Genomic DNA, 17,554 nt, shown 5'->3' with positions numbered 1-17,554 from the left:
TAGACAGAAAACTAGGGACACGTCTCTCTTTAATGGTTTTGCAGAGGGGTGTGCAAACAATACTTAATGAAATTCACTCTTCTACACAACCACTAAAGATGTGGGAGTGTCTCTAGTTAAATTTTATAGGACTCATGTAACTTGGCTGCATCCTACCTGAGAGGAGCCCCTGGCGGTGCAATGGATTAAACCCTTGTGCCGGCAGGACTGCTGACTTGAAGGTTGGTTTGCTCACCTGAAGGTTGCTGGTTCAAACCAGGGATAGTGGGGATGAGCTCCCTCTGTCAGTTCCAGCTCCCCATGTGGGAACATGAGAGAAGCCTCCCCAAGGATGGTAAAACATCAAAACATCCAGGCATCCCCTGGCAATGTCCTTGCAGACATCCAGTTCTCTCATACCAGAAGTGAATTGCAGTTTCTCAAGTCACTCCAGACACACACAAAAATATTACCTGAGTAGATAAATCCCAGACCACCACACCTGTCCCATATCTACCCATTTCAAACCAGTTTTCTAGAGATGATATAAACAGATCACAGAATGCTGTATTGTGAAGGCTACAAGTTTGCTCTGTAGTAAATTACATGTTTCTCACACAGTAAGGGGGAAACTAAATATAGGCTTTCTAGCACACTCCTCCTAAGTTACGTAAATGTGACACACACAAACTGCGACCAAGAGGGATGTCCAAATAGTAGTAAAACTTTGGAAAGGAGGAAGTTGAGTAGCAACCATGGTGTAGTTGGCTTCATCTCTAGGGAACACATGATTTTTTCTTCTTGTGATTCTTCCATTTGTTCCACCAAACCCAGTGGGTATCAGCCATCACTGTTTCAGGATGATCTCAAATGCAAGAACTGAAAACCAAACTCAGCCTTAGAAATAGTGCCTTCCTTGAGGCCATCATGTGGTAGAGCTGTCATTTTATCTTTTATCTTTTTCTTTTTAGAGTATTGTAGCATTCTCCTGCACCACAGGGTTGGCACATTTGTGAGGCTAATTTCTTAGGGTTTTTTTTTCTGATCTCAGTATTCTCTCTACCTTTTGCTGCTTCAGTTTGTTTACCTCCAACTTCTTCCCAACTGTGCAGCCTGTGGGAGTTGCAGTGAAATCCATTTGGAAAGCTAAAAGTTAAAAGAAGGCTAGTATGTAAGATGTGACTCTACCTTGAGATTGGAGGCATTCAGTTTTGGAATTGTCTTTCAACAATACTGTTATACAAGTCCAGTTCATTTAAATCAGGCTTGAAGAAGAGACACTTCTAGTGAGTTATGTCTGCATATTCAGTGGGGCAAAAGATGACAGAGTGACTTATTCAGATTGCTGGTTTGAAATGTCAACTGCCATCTATTATTTTGGAGCTGACATAAAGATGGGAACAGAATAGAATGAAGATCCATGAAGCCATGGGGCTAAAGTAGAAGATGTGCAAGCAAATATCCATCAAAGGTTTGTGGTCTTCATATTTGTTTACCAATTTAATCAACAGTGTTTTGCTTGAAAATAATCTATATTTATTTTAGTAATGTCAATGATCATCTTGGCAACATGATACTAAAATCAGTGCCAACACTTCAGCAGATGGCTTGCCTATTTTAAATGGTAAAATAACAGTTATCACACGATAATATTGTACTGCAGAACTGTTTACACCCAAATTAACTAAATGGTATATCAGCCTTGTTCAACTGAATGCCTTCTCAAAGAATCTGATTAAATAATTTTGTGAAGCTTTCCTTTAATGTATCCCCCAGCAGTACCACTCCAGCACATGAGGACATATTCAATCATATATTTTATTAGGAAGAGATACAAGGAGTGCATTTTTATATAGCTTTTCCCCAAACTCGTCCAATACTTCTATAGAACAACAGCTCCCATCATACTAATCAGAATGGCTAATGGCTAGACTGACTGGCCTAGTCGTAATCATTTGGTATGTTAGAAATTTAAGCCCAAAAAGTATGGAGGATACGAGCTGCAAAGAAAGCTGCTTTGATGGTTTCACGTTTTTGAGAACTACTTTTTGCACATTGAGGTGGGAGCAAACTGCCAACAATGTTGTCTCGAAGGCTTTCATGGCCAGAATCACTGGGTTGCTGGGAGTTTTCCAGGCTGTATGGCTATCTTCCAGAAGCATTCTCTCCTGATGTTTCACCCACAACTATGGAAGGCATCCTCAGAGGTTGTTGGAAACTAGGCAAGTAGGGTTTATATGTGGAATAATATCCAGGGTGGGAGAAAGAACTCTTCTCTGCTTGAGGCAAGTGTGAATGTTGGACTCGGCCAGCTTGATTAGCATTGAATAGCCTTGCAGCTTCAAAGCCTCGCTGCTTCCTGCCTGGGGGAATTGTTTGTTGGGAGGTGTCCACTGCCCTGATTGATTCATGTCTGGAATTCCCCTGTTTTCTGAATGTTGCTCTTTATTTACTGTCCTGATTTTAGAGGTTTTTTTAATACTGGTAGCCAGATTTTGTTCATTTTCGTGGTTTCCTCCTTTCTGTTGAAATTGTCCACATGCAGCACTAAGGAAAAGGAGGGAAAAGTGCATGCCTTTTCCTCCTCCCTCACCTTTCCCGCCTCCTCCCTTGCCCAGTGCACGCCTTCCAAAGCTTTGCTTGTGTTTATAACAGTATTTTAATTATTATTTAATTAATAATTATTAAGGTTGTGCTTTGCTAGTGCTTTTGGTGCACAAAGGCAGAAGGGGGTTGGACTAAATGGCGCAAGGGGTTTCTTCCAACCCTCTTTATTATTATTATTATTATTATTGTTATTGTTATTATTATTATTATTAACATTGAGGCTGTATTTGTTCTCATTTAGTTTGTTTTTTTACTTCAAAATAAGATATGTGCAGTGTGCATTGGAATTTGTGCATGGTTTTTTTTTTGGTTTTTTTTTAAACTATAGTCCAGCCCTTCAACGGTCTGAGGGATCGTGAACTGGCCCCCTGTTTAAAATGTTTGGGGACCCCTGACATAAAGCTAAGAAAGCTGCAAACCAAAAAGACATATACTTCAGAAAATAAATCAACACATTATAAAAGACAAAACATTAAATAGAGGAGGCTTGAGAAGGTTGCTACGAAAAACCTGTATTTCAGTATAGCTTTGTATATAGATACTTGCATGATTTGGTACTAAACTGAAACTTGTAAAAGCATGGGGCACTCCATCCCGATATCTGAAACAATTCCAGGATAATCTGTTGTTTGATGCTGTATTGTCAGGATTGCAGTATGAAGCAGCTTTATGTGTTCTAATGGTTTCTGTACAAGCTAAACAAATCCTGATATCTGGACAAGAACAGGCATCCCAGAGTGAAAGAGCAGGGCATTTATTATCTATTATTTATTTTTAAAAAATTAATCTAGCAAGTCAGAATTCTATGGCTGATCCAGACGGATTTCTGGCAGAAGTGAGCAACTTGGGAGAGGATATTGAGGGTTTAGCTCTCTCTGGAAAAATCTGTCAGGGACTACTTATCAACAGGGGGAGGAACACAACAGATGTATTCAGAGCTAAAGTAGGTGAGCCCATCCCCTTTGTGTAACCCCCTCTTCTCCTTTGACAGCTAGGGATATAATTCTTCACTAAGGATGTATGCATCTACACTGTAGAATAAATGCAGATTGTTACCACTTTCATGACCATGGCTTAATACTATGAAATCATGTGTGGTGTATTTTTATGAGGTCTTTAACTGTGTATGGCCTCACCAATGGCCTCACCAAATGCCATTTCATTTCAAAAGTGATTAAAACAGTAACTATATACCAATAGTATTATTGAGCTTAATACTGCAGGATGCCCACTCTTGTTTAATTTGATTAATATTCTGTAATGTCCTCCCACACAAGCTGTATTGAAATGGATGACTTTTGCCTGGCACACACACATTTCAAGAAAACTGGTGGATAGCATCATATTTTTTAAAAATTAGTTTGAGCTATGTATGCTGATTTGTTATTTACCATCAGACAGTTGAGGCTTGAGTCCCTTGGAAGTAGACTGTTATGAAAGAGAGCTGTACAGAGCAATATAGTAAAGTTATTTTAATGTCATTGGCCTATAATTTCCACGTTATCATAAAACATCATGTAGATACCTTGTCCCATTTCTTTGACATTTTGTAAGTTTCAGTTTTCGTCTCCTCCTTTTCTGCACCTATCTTAACAAAAGAGGTGTGAAAATTATTAACATTTCCCCAATAAAAATACATTATTAACATCTCTATCTGTTCTCCGAGTTTATTGTATGTTTTCCAGGCTGTATGGCCAAGTTCCAGAAGTATTCTCTCCTGATGTTTCGCCCACATCTATGGCAGGCATCCTCAGAGGTTGTGAGATATGTAGAAACTAAGCAAGGAAAGTTTATATATATCTGTGGAAAGTCCAGGGTGAGAGAAGAACTCTTGTCAGTTGGAGGCCAGTGTGAATGTTGTAGTTAATCTGCAGGAGTCTACCGTATACCATGCAGCTGTGGGCAAGTCTACATGGGGACCACCAAACACAGCGCCCAAACACGTGTCAAAGAACATGAAAGACACTGCAGACTAACTCAGCCAGAGAAATCAGCCATAGCAGATCACTTGATGAACCAACCTGGACACAGTATACTATTTGAAAACACAGAAATGCTCGACCACTCCAACAACTATCATGTCAGACTACACAGAGAAGCCATTGAAATCCACAAGCATGTGGACAACTTTAACAGAAAGGAGAAAACCATGAAAATGAATAAAATCTGGCTACCAGTATTAAAAAACTCTAAAATCAAAACAGTAGCTGGGAAGCAACACTCTGAGGGTAGAGGAGCCCCAAGGACGGCTAATGACTGAACAAAGGATGCCCCCCAGGCAAGAGACAAACCTTTCCAATGCTAATTAGGGTGATTGACTGAAACATTAATGCTGGCTTCCAACTGACAAAGGACTCTTGTCACACCCTGGACTCTCCACAGATATATATTTTTCCTTTCCTTGCCTAGTTTATCCATACCTCACAACCTCTGAGGATGCCTGCCATAGATGTGGGCGAAACGTCAGGAGAGAATACTTCTGGAACATGGCCACACAGCCCAAAAGACATACAACAACCCTATTGATAGAAGATTTACATAACCTTACATAATTTTAAAAGGGATAATGAAGGCACTGAAATAGTGAAAGTTTATCTATTCCTTGGCCCAGTCATTGACCTAAATAGAAACTATAGTCAAGAAATCAGAAGATTAAGACCAGAGAAGGCAGCTATACAAACAGCTAGGAAAGATGACCAAGATTGAAGATATATCATTAAATCCCAAAGTCAGAATTATGTCTGTCATAGTAATTTTGATGTTTATTTATGGTTGCGAAAGTTGGTCAGTAAAGAAAACTAAGAAGATGATGTTGGCTGACTTGAAATGTAGTGCTGAACTAAATGTAGTGGTCTGATACTAAATTAAGTCTGGATTCTCATAAAATTACTGAAGTTAGGCTATCCTACAACAGAACATCCTGGAAAAGATGATGAGGATGAGGATGATGCTTGTTAAAGTGGAAGACCAAAGGAAAAAAGGAGGATCACATCACAGGTAGGTAGGTTCAATCAAGGAAGCCATGATTTAGAGTCTGCAGAACTACTGAAGCTTTAAACTCTTTCGGGGCATTGTTGACTGGGTCTCTTGGCCTTATTTCATTCATAGGGTTGCCATAAATCAAAAGCCACCTGATGGCACATAGCAACAATGATAAAGAGATATGAACCCATGCTTCAGTAGCAGCAAGGCTGTTTTAAATTTGTTTTGCTGCGCACAAAGTAGACTCTTATGAAGATAGTTGCTAAATATTTGGTGTGCACAATATTTTCCCATCTAAGTCACTCACTGAGAAATGTCTTTTATTTATTTACTTATTTCTCCATGATTTGTGACTGCAATGAGGAAATTGGTATGTTTTATGATTTGTATGCATATTTTACGAGTGTTGCTATGACCTCTGATCTAGACAAATAAGTATGTTACTTACACAGAGCCCCAGGCTGTTTCACAGTTTGACTCACTAATGTTCTTGATAATAATCAAAAAGCAGTGTCCTGTCATATGTTCTTTTCAATTAGCCATCACTCAGCAAGCCAATACATTTTAGCTCAGTCTCCAAAGAAACATTTTGTGGCAGAATCCACATTGAACTAGGTCAACTATACAGGCATTGTCACCTGAATATATGTGCTTTCCTTGCAACTCCAGGTATTCTTGAAGAACACTGATTTTCTAGATCTGGCGCAGTCTGGCTTTAGGTCGGGGCATGGTACCGAGACAGCCTTGGTCGCCTTAGTCGATGATCTTCGCCGGGAGCTGGACAGGGGGAGTGTGTCCCTGCTGGTTCTGCTGGACCTCTCAGTGGCTGTTGATACCGTTGATCACAGTATCCTTCTGGGATGCCTCGCGGGGATGGGTCTTGGAGGTACTGTCTTGCAGTGGCTCCACTCATTCCTGGAGGGTCGGTCCCAGATGGTGTCACTGGGGGATGCCTGCTCAGCCCCACAACCATTGTCTTGTGGGGTCCCGGCCCACAGGGCTCTGTATAGTCCCTCATGTTGTTTAACATTTACATGAAGCCACTAGGAGAAATCATCAGGAGTTTCGGAGTGCGGTGTCATCTCTATGCAGATGATGTCCAACTCTGTCACTCCTTTCCACCTGTCATTAAGGAGGCTGTCCAGGTCCTGAACAAGTGCTTGGCAGCTGTGTTGGACTGGATGAGGGCCAACAAATTGAAACTGAATCCCAACAAGACAGAGGTCCTCCTGGTCAGTCGGCAGGCCGAACAGGGCATAGCGTTACAGCCTGTGATGGATGGGGTCACACTCCCCCTGAAGGTGCAGGTTCGCAGTCTGAGGGTGATCCTGGACTCATCGTTGAGCCTGGAGCCTCAGGTATCAGCGGTGGCTAGGGGAGCCTTTGCACAGGTAAAACTTGTGCGGCAGCTGCGTCCATATCTTGGGAAGCCGGACTTGGCCACGGTGGTCCATGCTCTTGTTACATCCCAATTAGACTACTGCAACACGCTCTACGTGGGGCTGCCTTTGAAGACTGTTTGGAAGCTTCAATTAGTCCAATGGGAGGCAGCCAGGTTGTTAACCAGAGCGGTGTACAGGGAGTGCACTACTCCTCTGTTACGTCAGCTCCACTGGCTGCCGATTAGCTACTGAGCATGATTCAAAGTGCTGGCTTTAGCCTATAAAGCTCTAAACGGTTCTGGCCTAGCTTACTTGTCCGAACGTGTCTCCCGCTATGACCTACCACATAATTTAAGATCTTTAGGGAAGGCCCTGCTCTCGGTCCCGCCAGCCTCACAGGTGCGGCTGGCGGGGACGAGAGACAGGGCCTTCTCAGTGGTGGCTCCTCGGCTGTGGAACTCCCTCCTTAATGACATCCGGCAGGCTCCATCCCTTTTGAGTTTTAGAAAGAAAGTGAAGACCTGGCTATGTGAGCAAGCGTTCAAAGAATAAGATTTGTTGGCTTCGACTGGGCTGGACTAAGGTTTATGTACAAGGTTTTGTGGATGAATGGCTCAAGTATTTTGTATTGCTTTAAATCTGTATTTAACTGTTTATGTTTTATTCTTTTGCATTGTTGTGTATTGGCATCGAATTCTGCCAGTTTTGTAAGCTGCCCTGAGTCCCTTTGGGTGAGAAGGGCGGGATAGAAATGATGGAAATAAATAAATAAATACAGTACAGTACACAGTGTCCCCCAATTTCAGACTTATACTGTTGTTGTGTGTCTTCAAGTCATTTTTTACTTATGGTGACCTTAAGGCAGGGGTCCCCAAACTAAGGCCAGCGAGCCAGATGCGGCCCCCTAAAGTCGTTTACCCAGCCCTTGCCCTAAACTTGAGACTTAGGGTCGCTGTAAGTCTGAAATGAATTGAAGGCACTCAACAACAACAACAATTCTAATTAACTTGACTATCTCATCAGCCAAAAACAGATACACACTTCCCATTGAAATACTGGTAGGTTTATGTTGATTAAGTATTGTTCAATTATGGGTTTTTTTGCACTACAAATAAAATATGTGCAGTGTACATAGGAATTTGTTCATCTGGTTTTCAAACTTAAGTCTGGCCCCCACAACAATCTGAGGGACCATGAACCGACCCTATACTTAAATTACAGACGTATGTGTTTTATTTTAATTTAATTTACCTTGTTTTTCTAACTATGGATGTTTGGGTACAACAATCCTTTGGATATATGACATGGTTATACTTAAGAAAGGAGCCCCCAGTCACGCAGCAGGTTAACCACTGCTGAACTTGCTGGCTGAAAGGTAGGTGGTTCGAATCCGGGGAGCAGGGTGAACTCCTGCTGTTAGCCCCAGCTTCTGTCAATCCAGCAGTTTGAAAACATTCAAATCTGAGTAAATTAATAGGTACTGCTTCTGCGGGAAGGTAACGGTGCTCCATGGAGTCATGCTGGCCACATTAACTTGGAGGTGTCTATGAACAATGCCGGCTCTTCAATTTAGAAATGGAGATGAACACCATCCCCCCAGAGTCGGACACGACTAGACTTAATGTCAAGTGGAAAACTATACTTAAGAAAGCCCTGATATCCTTGTTGGAATAAAATAAATCCAAACCCACAGAATGCAAGTGTCCTTTCCCCCCCAGTCCTAATGCACATGGATCCTGGAATGGGAGGCAGTTGAGATTTCATCCTACCCTCATATTAGATTTGTGCAGCTGAGCCTCTCAAAAAGATCTGGTGAAATTGAATCACCGGGACTCCTATGTGGCTAAACATCCTTGGGAATTTTAAATCAGAAGGGTACTAATTTATGAAAAAACTAAGATATATTGTCTTTGTGACTCTCCAGGAATAACAAAGTCTGCCTGCAATCCATTCTTTGCACATTTATTTTAGAGTAAGCTTTAATGAACACATGGAGGACACTTCTTAATGCATGTTGTGCTTGTAAAAGTCTTCATATTTAGGGATGCTTGAATGATAATGGATGGGGAGCATACCTGCAAGCAGGCAAAATTAAAAATGCTCTGCCTGCCAATATTAAAATGCACACCTCTGATTGAAAATTGTTCTGCTAGTGCATTGAGGTTAAAAATAACATGGATCTTCTTCCATTTCTTATTCCAGCACATAATCCATTTCTGAAAATGAAGAATTCCAAGGCTCTGCATCATCTGTTTTATAAATATCCACAAAGACTTTTTCCAAGGCAAGAGGAAATTAGTATTTGGGTCATATTTTTAATTAAAATGTAGCTAGGATGCTACATAATTAGAAACAAGAGTGTGTGGTTGATTCCAGCAGCCATCCTTTATCAGTCTTTCCCAGGGCTAATTATTTAGCACTTACTTCAGTGAAATTATGTGCTAAGAATGAAAACAGGTTCATTTAACAGAATTTGCTTTCACAGGAGGGCTTTCAGAATGAGGTGAGGGAGCTAGCTAGTTCAAGTGCTAATAATTTCAAACAGAAATGAAAAACCCTACATATGGGCCAAGCTTTTAAAGGGAGATGGAAGAAATGAAAACAAGAATTCAATAAGAACATACGAATTGGCTTTCTAGTCTAGTCCAGATTGGTGGCGTACATGCTCTGCATCCTAAAGGCCTAAGACTAATTGAGAGATGAACCTCTGGGGAGTTTCTGCCACTGTCAGTGGAGATGGTATTAGCCGTGATGGACTAATTCCTATTTGACTGTTCCTTTGTTCTTATTTGACCATACGCAGCAGGCATTTCGGATAGGATTTATCTGACTATGTAAGGAAAAGAAACAGGCTAGCCGCACCTTCTTTCCTCATGAGAACATAAGAAACTCCACGTTGAGTTTTTTTATCATGTCAGAAGCTACTTGAGAACACACCGCAAATTGATTCTGATATGAGAAAATTGGCCATCTATAGAGATGTTGCCCAGGGGACGCCCAGATGTGTTACCATCCTGCTGGGAGGCTTCTCTCATGTCCCCGCAAGCTAGAGCTGACAGATGGGAGCTCACCCCATCTCACGGATTCGAGCTGGCAACCTTCAGGTCAGCAACCCAAACTTCAGGCCAGCAGTCCAGCCGGCACAAGGGTTTAACCCATTGCGCCACTATGGCTCCTTGCCACATTGAGAGCCCAAAGTTCAACTAGTACACCATTGGGCTTACACAGTGCTGACCAGTTGCAGATTGAAAAACACTCAGTTGTATCCAGCAATTTGTATTCAACACCTTCTGAAGGATACCAGCTCTGATGCTGGAGGTGATGTACAGCCACCCAGACTAGAAGCTTTCCTTCATGAATTCATCAAGCTTCCTTTTAAAGCCATCCAAAATGAAGGTTATAATGAAATTTTGTGGCACTGAATTCCACAAAATAACCATGCATTATATGAAGAAGGAATTTATTTTATCTGATTTGAAACTCACACCCTCCAGGTTCAGAAGATCATTTAAACTTCTGGTATTACCAATAGTCTCCCTGACTATTTTTTCTACATGATTTTATACATCTCCATCATATCCTTTTTTTGTAAGGAAAACAGCACTAAAATTGGAATATGGAAGACAGCATGCAGAGTCGCCATCTGCAAGTGGTTTTCCAAAGTACTGGATCACACAGAAAGCCTCCAAGTGCAGAGGAGGCTCTCCTTTTCAAATTGTTGTTCTCTGCTCCAGGATAATGTTAAGGGAAGAAACAGGGATGACTTGCTGGCTCCTTTCCCCCACATGGCATGCAGGAAATTAATCCTTTCCTGCATGCCTGAACAATTGTCCTTCAGTTTCCAACCATGTGCCCATAATCTTTGGGCAACTACCATGAAAACAGCATCCCAGTATAATTCTCTAGGCACTGGTTGCATGCTTGCCTGGCAACAAAGATGGGCCACAGACCCTTAATTTCCTATAATATGTTGGAGCAAAGCAACAGTGAGCATTTAGGAAAGTTAAAATTACCATAGGTTGTTTTTATCATCACCAAATTAAACACATAGTTTAGGGAGAGAGGCTTCCTAAATCTGCAGCTAAAATTCATTGACAAATCATAGAAAATAGAGATGGAGGAAACTAGAAAAATCATCTACTGTGATCCCATTTTTCCTTGGAGGACTACCCAATTTAGGCTAAGGCTCCTCAAACCTTTTAAAGTAGAGGGCCTCAGACTGTTGCGGGGCCAGACTATAGTTTGAAAAACACACCAATACACATTGCACATGTCTTATTTGTACTGCAATAAATGAAACCTCATGAAAGAACAATTAAATATTTAAAAGAAATATTGGCTGATGAGATAGTCAAGTTAGTTAGGATTGTTGTTGTGCGCCATCAAGTCGTTTCAGACCTAGGGTGAGCCTAAGCCTAAAGTTCAAGGTGGGAGCCAGGTAAACTACCTTGGAGGGCTGCATCTGGCCCACAGGTCTTATTTTGGGTACCTCCAAAAAAGGAGGATCCACCACATCTACTGTCAAAGAAGCTCTTGCCATCAGGACATTTTTCCTAATAATAAAATGGAATCTCTTTCTTAACAGTTTGAGTCCATTGCCCCATGTCCTAGTCTCCAGAGCAGCAGTAAACAAGCCTATTCCATCTTCAATATGACTTCCTTTCAAATATTTTTCAAAGGCTATCATGTCCACTTCCAGCCTTCTTTTCTCCTGGCTAAATCTTCCCAGCTCTCAAAGCCATTCCTCATAGGGGTTGGCTTCCAGAACTTTGATCATTTTGATCACTCTCCTCTGGATATGTTCCAGTATGCCAATATCTTTCTTGAACTATGGTGTCCAGAACTGGGCACAGTATTCCAGATGAGTCTGACCAACACAAAATGATCCTAGTTTGATTCTCCCATTAAGAAAAACAGCATAACCATCACACATTTAAAAGGATAGCTGATTTCATAGTTGTGTGTGCTCATTTGGTTGTTTTATTCTTATGCTTCATTGCACATTTCAGATTTTCTTGGTTCTATTGAAGATCTTTTGCAGACACAAAATGGTTGCATGTAAGTGATGCTGAAACATCTTCTGGAATTTTGGGGGGGGGGGGCAAAATCATCATAATTAAGGTGGGTTGCTGTGAGTTTTTTGGCCTGTATGGCCATGGTCCAGTAGCATTCTCTCCTAACATTTCTCCTGCATCTCTGGCTGGTATCTTCAGAGGTTCTGTTGGCAGTGAGGCAAGTGGAGTGTACGGAGATATATATATATATATATACACACACACACACACACACACACACACACACACACACACCTGTGGAATGTTCACAGTGGGAGAAATAACCTTTGTCCATTTAAAGAAAGTGTGAACGTTGTAATTAGTAAGCTTGAATTAGCATTTGAGTAGCCATGAAATTGCAAAGTCAATCAGTGTGGGTATCTGCATCGAGTTAGCCTCACCTTTGTTGCTTGGGGGCATCCTCTGTTTGGGAGGTGTTAACTGGTCCTTGATTGCTTATTGTATGGAGTTCTTCTGTTTCTGAGTGGTGTTCATTATTTACTGTCTTAATTCTGATTTTAAAAAAAATACTGGTAACCAGATTTTGTTCATATTCATGGTTTCCTCCTTTCTGTTGAAATTGTCCATGTGCTTATGGATTTCAATGGTTTCTCTGTGTAGTCTGACCATTATGTCATAACATTATAACATTAGGAGAGAATGCTACTGAGATATGCCATTCTGCCTGAAAAAACGCACAGCAATCCAGTGATTCCGGCCATGAAAGCCTTCAATAATACATTGAACATGATTAAATTTTTCACTGCTTTACAACAAAAACAAAAACACTTCCCGCCCCCTCACATTTTCAATTTGATTGGGTCATTATTTCTAGTCTGCAAAGAAAAATAAGAAGAAATTTTAACAGTGATAGGAACTCATTGTTTGGCATTTCTCAGAAGAACTATAGATATAGGTATATAGAGTTCTTCAGCTGCTGCCAAAAATAATGAAGCAGGATTTTTTTTTTCATGTCAGCAGTGACTTGAGAAACAGCAAATTGCTTCTGGTGTGGGAAATTGGCCATCTGCAAGGATGTTGCCCAGGGGATGCCTGGATGTTTTGATGTTTTTACTATACTTGTGGGAGGCTTCTCTCACGTCCCCACATGGAGCTGGAGCTGATAGAGGGAGCTCATCTGTGCTCTCGAACTGGCAACCTTCAGGCCAGCAACCCAACCTTCAAGTCATCAGTCCTGCCGACACAAGGGCTTAACCCACTGTGCCACGGAAGGTCCCTGAAGCAGGTTGGCAACTGTTTTGCTGTGGGAAAAAGCAACTGTAATGGATGCCTGTCACATATTCAGAAAGATCAGTGAGAATGCTGTTTATTTCTCTTGTATGCTACTAAAACATAACCAGAAATGAAGACTGATGCCATGGAATGCTGCAAGGCTGCAATTCCTTCTTGATCGTATTTGAGGATCCGCCCTCTAGAACTCAATCCCTCCTTTAAACAGAAAGCCTTGTCAACATTTATCTTTGATTTCAAACCTGGCCATCCTTGCAGGAGCAAATACTTTTCCTTTGAGTGACAAGAGATGAGCACAACTAAACACCTGTTGCAATCTTCAAGCACATGCAAGCAACCGTGTCTAGGCACGGACAAGCAAAACATGTTACATACCTCTAAATATATATGTATCCAAGGATACAAATTGCAAAATAAAACAAGTTGCAAGGTTGGTGCTTTATAAAAGAGAGATAGATAGTGACACTAAGTATTTTTTGGTGTTTTCTTTTTGTGTGTCAGAAGCAACTTGAGAACATACTGCAAGTCGTTTCTGGTGTGAGAGAACTGGCCATCTACAGAGACGTTGCCCAGGGGACACCCAGATGTATTACTATCCTGCTGGAAAGCTTCTCTCATGTCCCCACAAGCTAGAGTTGACAGATGGGAGCTCATCCCATCTCGCAGATTTGAACTAGCAACTTCAGGTCAGCAACCCAAACTTCAGGTCAGCAGTACAACCGGCACAAGGGTTTAACCCATCGCGCCATTGTGGCTCCACGCTAAGTACTAAGTTCATGCATTTCTTTTATGAGTCAGCTTGCAGATGTCATTCCTTGATTACCTGAATGAGTTTTCATCTTTTATCAGATCAGGCCCCTTATGAGACAATGGGATATACATCAGGATCTAAATGTCAAAGAAATGCCATATTAGTCTGTTGCAACAACATGAGAAATACAAATATTCAATGTCATCTTGAAGACTACCATGTATAGACAGTTACCAAAGGAGAATTCATGTACAATATGGCACTATTGTTGTGAACTAGAACTAGCATATGCATTCAGAGGTACATTTAGCATATTTAGACTCTGGATACGTTGCGGCTAGATATATACATTCCAGCCCCCCAACCTCTAAATGGCTAAATTCACCACCCAGTATCAAGGGTACACAAATACTTTTCCATTGAAAGTTATAGAATGAACTCTTCCATTTCACCAGCAAGAAATGCAAGACTAATATAGTGGTTGGTGATAAAACTGGACTTGGGAGATCTAGGTCCCAGTCTTTACTGAGCTCTGAGCTTTTGGTTTTCTTGGGCTATTTGCTGTCTCAGCTTGACCTAACTCACAGAGCTATTGTTAAAATAATATGTGGAAGAGAAGAGCCACATTCTCCATCTTTGAGTTTACAAAATGAACCGAAGGTTATAATCAACTAATCAATAACAGAAATTAATCAACATGACTCTCTGGAGGAGAATTCATATCCATTACTACTCTCCTTGTGTCTTGTGTACTTAAAATTCCCAGTAGCCACTGAATGGGAAGGAAATGCTCCATACACAGTACAGGCAGTCTCTGAGTTACAAACATCAGACTTACAAATGATTCATAGTCAAGAACAGGGGTGAGACAACAGGAAGTGAGAGAAATCTTCCCCTAGGAAGGGAAATTCACCTCTGAAAGACTTATCATGGGGAAAGGTAACGCAACTGAATTTTTTTTACCAATCGTTTATACAACAAGTCAATTTTTTCAAAATGCAATTATCACAGGGATAGAAGGTGAGGCGAAATCTTCTGAACAGGGGCACAGACAGCAAAACAAATACTGCAGGGGTGTTAACCCTTCCCTATGCTATCCAAAGTTTAAAAATATATTTTTGGCTGGAGCTACACTGAAAAAATGTAGCTGTTCCAACAAATGCAACTTATTTGGGGATTACCTGTGCATGTTAAAATATTTTCCTTACAAAAGGCAGCATCTGGATTTCAGGTCAAGATGGCCAAGGGAAAACATGTATCTTTAATAAATTATTGACACAAAATCTAGCCTACAGGTCAGTACTCTGTCACTGATGCGGTCAAGAAACCAGCTTAGTCCCCTATAAATTATTTTCACAATTCATAAATGGTCTGTATGACAACAGTGAGAAGGAGCTTGATCCCAAAGGAACGAGATTATCAATGCTGAATAATCACTTTGCCTTCACTGTGACATCCTTGGCAAGCCAAAGACTCTGTGATATATGACACATTTGGTTTGCCAAGGAGATTTGGCAGCAGATAAACACCTTGTAAAATACAATTTAAAAATAAAATAAAAATCAATTACAATTTAATAGCAGCTTATTTGACAACATGTATGTTGCCTATAAAATGGAAGATTAATTGTGGGACCATTTTCTTTTTCCAGGGAATGCAGTTTTACTGTTGTTTGTGTTGCAATGAGAAGCCCTTTCTTTGGCAAGCAGGCCAAGATTGCTCTTGCTCACCAGCTGATACATCGTTCCATTATACATCCAGCAAAAATAATTTTACTGTTACTACAGGCTTCAACTTGCAAGAAATCTTTAAGCAGCTCAAATTGGGTGGCCTGGCCAATAAGCAGGAAAATAAACACTTTAAAAAAATGGGAAGAGGAGAAAATGTGTTATTGTTAGGAGCTGTTATTGGCTTTAAAGGCATACTTTCAAAAATTCAGTAAAAACAAAAGTGGGTGTATTCAGGCTAATTTGTAATTCATGCATTCCTATACTTTCATGTATATATTTAAAAATATTGTAATGCATAAAAACAGAATGCATAAAATGATAATTGACACTAGCAAAACTGAAAATGTCTTCCTCATTGGTGTTTATCATTGCTTTTATCAGGACCTGTTGACAATTCTCAGTTCTATTTATATTGAAATATCATTAGCTGTATACTTTTTAGACAAATAAGAGCAAACAATGTATTGTCAAAGGCTTTGATGGGCGGAATCACTGGGTTGCTGTGAGTCAGGCTGTATGGCCATATTCCAGAAGCTTTCTCTCCTGACGTTTCGCCCACATTTGTGGCAGGCATCCTCAGAGGTTGTGAGGAATCATGGCAAAAATACTGAGCAATCAGACCTTGCCCTAGGAAAATTTGTGCTGAGAGCTCAGGGCTATACATTAGCAGTGAAGCTAGTAGTCAATGTTAGCAGCAACCAACCTTCCTGGTGCATTTGTGTTTCAATCTACATGCTACAGCTTCAGCGTTGGCTTTGCAAAAGACTTCTTGCCAGACTCGTGTTCCTGTATACTGTAAGCCTTTTTTGCCAAAGACTCTTGCTCCTGTTTGTTGTGAAGACTTGTTGCCAAAGACTTTTGTTTCACATCTGCTGTAAGACCTTGCATTGCTTTGGAACTTTAACTTTTGCTTCCTTTACTGCTGTTTTGCATTATTATTATTATTATTATTATTATTATTATTATTATTATTATTATTATGCTGAAGTAAAGTTTTCTTAGTTACTTTTACTCTTGTTGTAAGGCTGTTTCTGGAGCAAAACAGGACACAGAAAGAGGGCGACATGTGTGTGAGCAGGCATTGTATACACTTGGATGTTGTACCACAACAATGCCCCATTTCACTCGGCAGACTCCAACAATGAAATTTTGGCAGAAAAAAAGCATTCATGTGATTCCCCAGCTTCTGTGTTTGCCAGATCTCATTGCTTGTGACTTCTTTTTATTGCCCCAGCTCAAAAACTACCTGAAAGGGTGCTATTTTGGTACTTTGGATAATATCCAGAGGAACATAACCGATGAGCTAAGGAGAATCGTTCAGGATCCAGCACTGCTATGAAGAATGGAAACAATGGTTCTGTCAATGTGCAGCTGCCCAAGGGAACTACTTTAAGGGGATAACACGGAATAAATTTCATGGTTAAAAGAAAATCAGTCTCATTACTTTTCTGTCATACCTTTAATATGTATTTTATGTATTTCACTGGGGTAGAATGGGTGCTTGAAGGGGTATCATGTTTTCATGGGGCTTTCTAGGTGATATTCTCTCTATCACCACCCCACCATATGTTTAAAATGGGAAGGAGTTAGGAAGGTTTAGGTGACTGTGGATGGTTTAGAGACCAGAAAAATGAGCTCAATGGGCCACATTTTGCCCACTCTTTTTGTAAAACAACATGCTGATGAGAGTATCCACAGTGAATGTGGAGAACCCACACATCCAGATGGACCTTTGCCTACTGTTTCTACTACTCAGTTTTTCAAACAAAATAGTAGCACATGAAACAACTGAATTTTAAACAGAAGAGTAGCTCAGCT

General features: G+C 40.7%; 1 long non-coding RNA gene across 1 annotated transcript in view; it reads left to right on the top strand.

The window, feature by feature from the left end:
- The first annotated feature begins 1,106 nt into the window (after positions 1-1,106).
- The window catches only part of LOC134299178 (uncharacterized), a 30,094-nt gene continuing 13,646 nt past the window's right edge, over positions 1,107-17,554 (top strand). Inside the window, exon 1 of the long non-coding RNA XR_010006337.1 lies at positions 1,107-1,450. This is a non-coding gene — a long non-coding RNA (uncharacterized LOC134299178). The remainder of the gene's footprint in view (positions 1,451-17,554) is intronic.

Source organism: Anolis carolinensis, chromosome 5, assembly GCF_035594765.1.
Source record: "Anolis carolinensis isolate JA03-04 chromosome 5, rAnoCar3.1.pri, whole genome shotgun sequence".
Classification (NCBI taxonomy): domain Eukaryota; kingdom Metazoa; phylum Chordata; class Lepidosauria; order Squamata; family Dactyloidae; genus Anolis; species Anolis carolinensis.
Note: the sequence above shows the minus strand (reverse complement) of the source record. Positions and strands in the feature narration are given on the sequence as shown.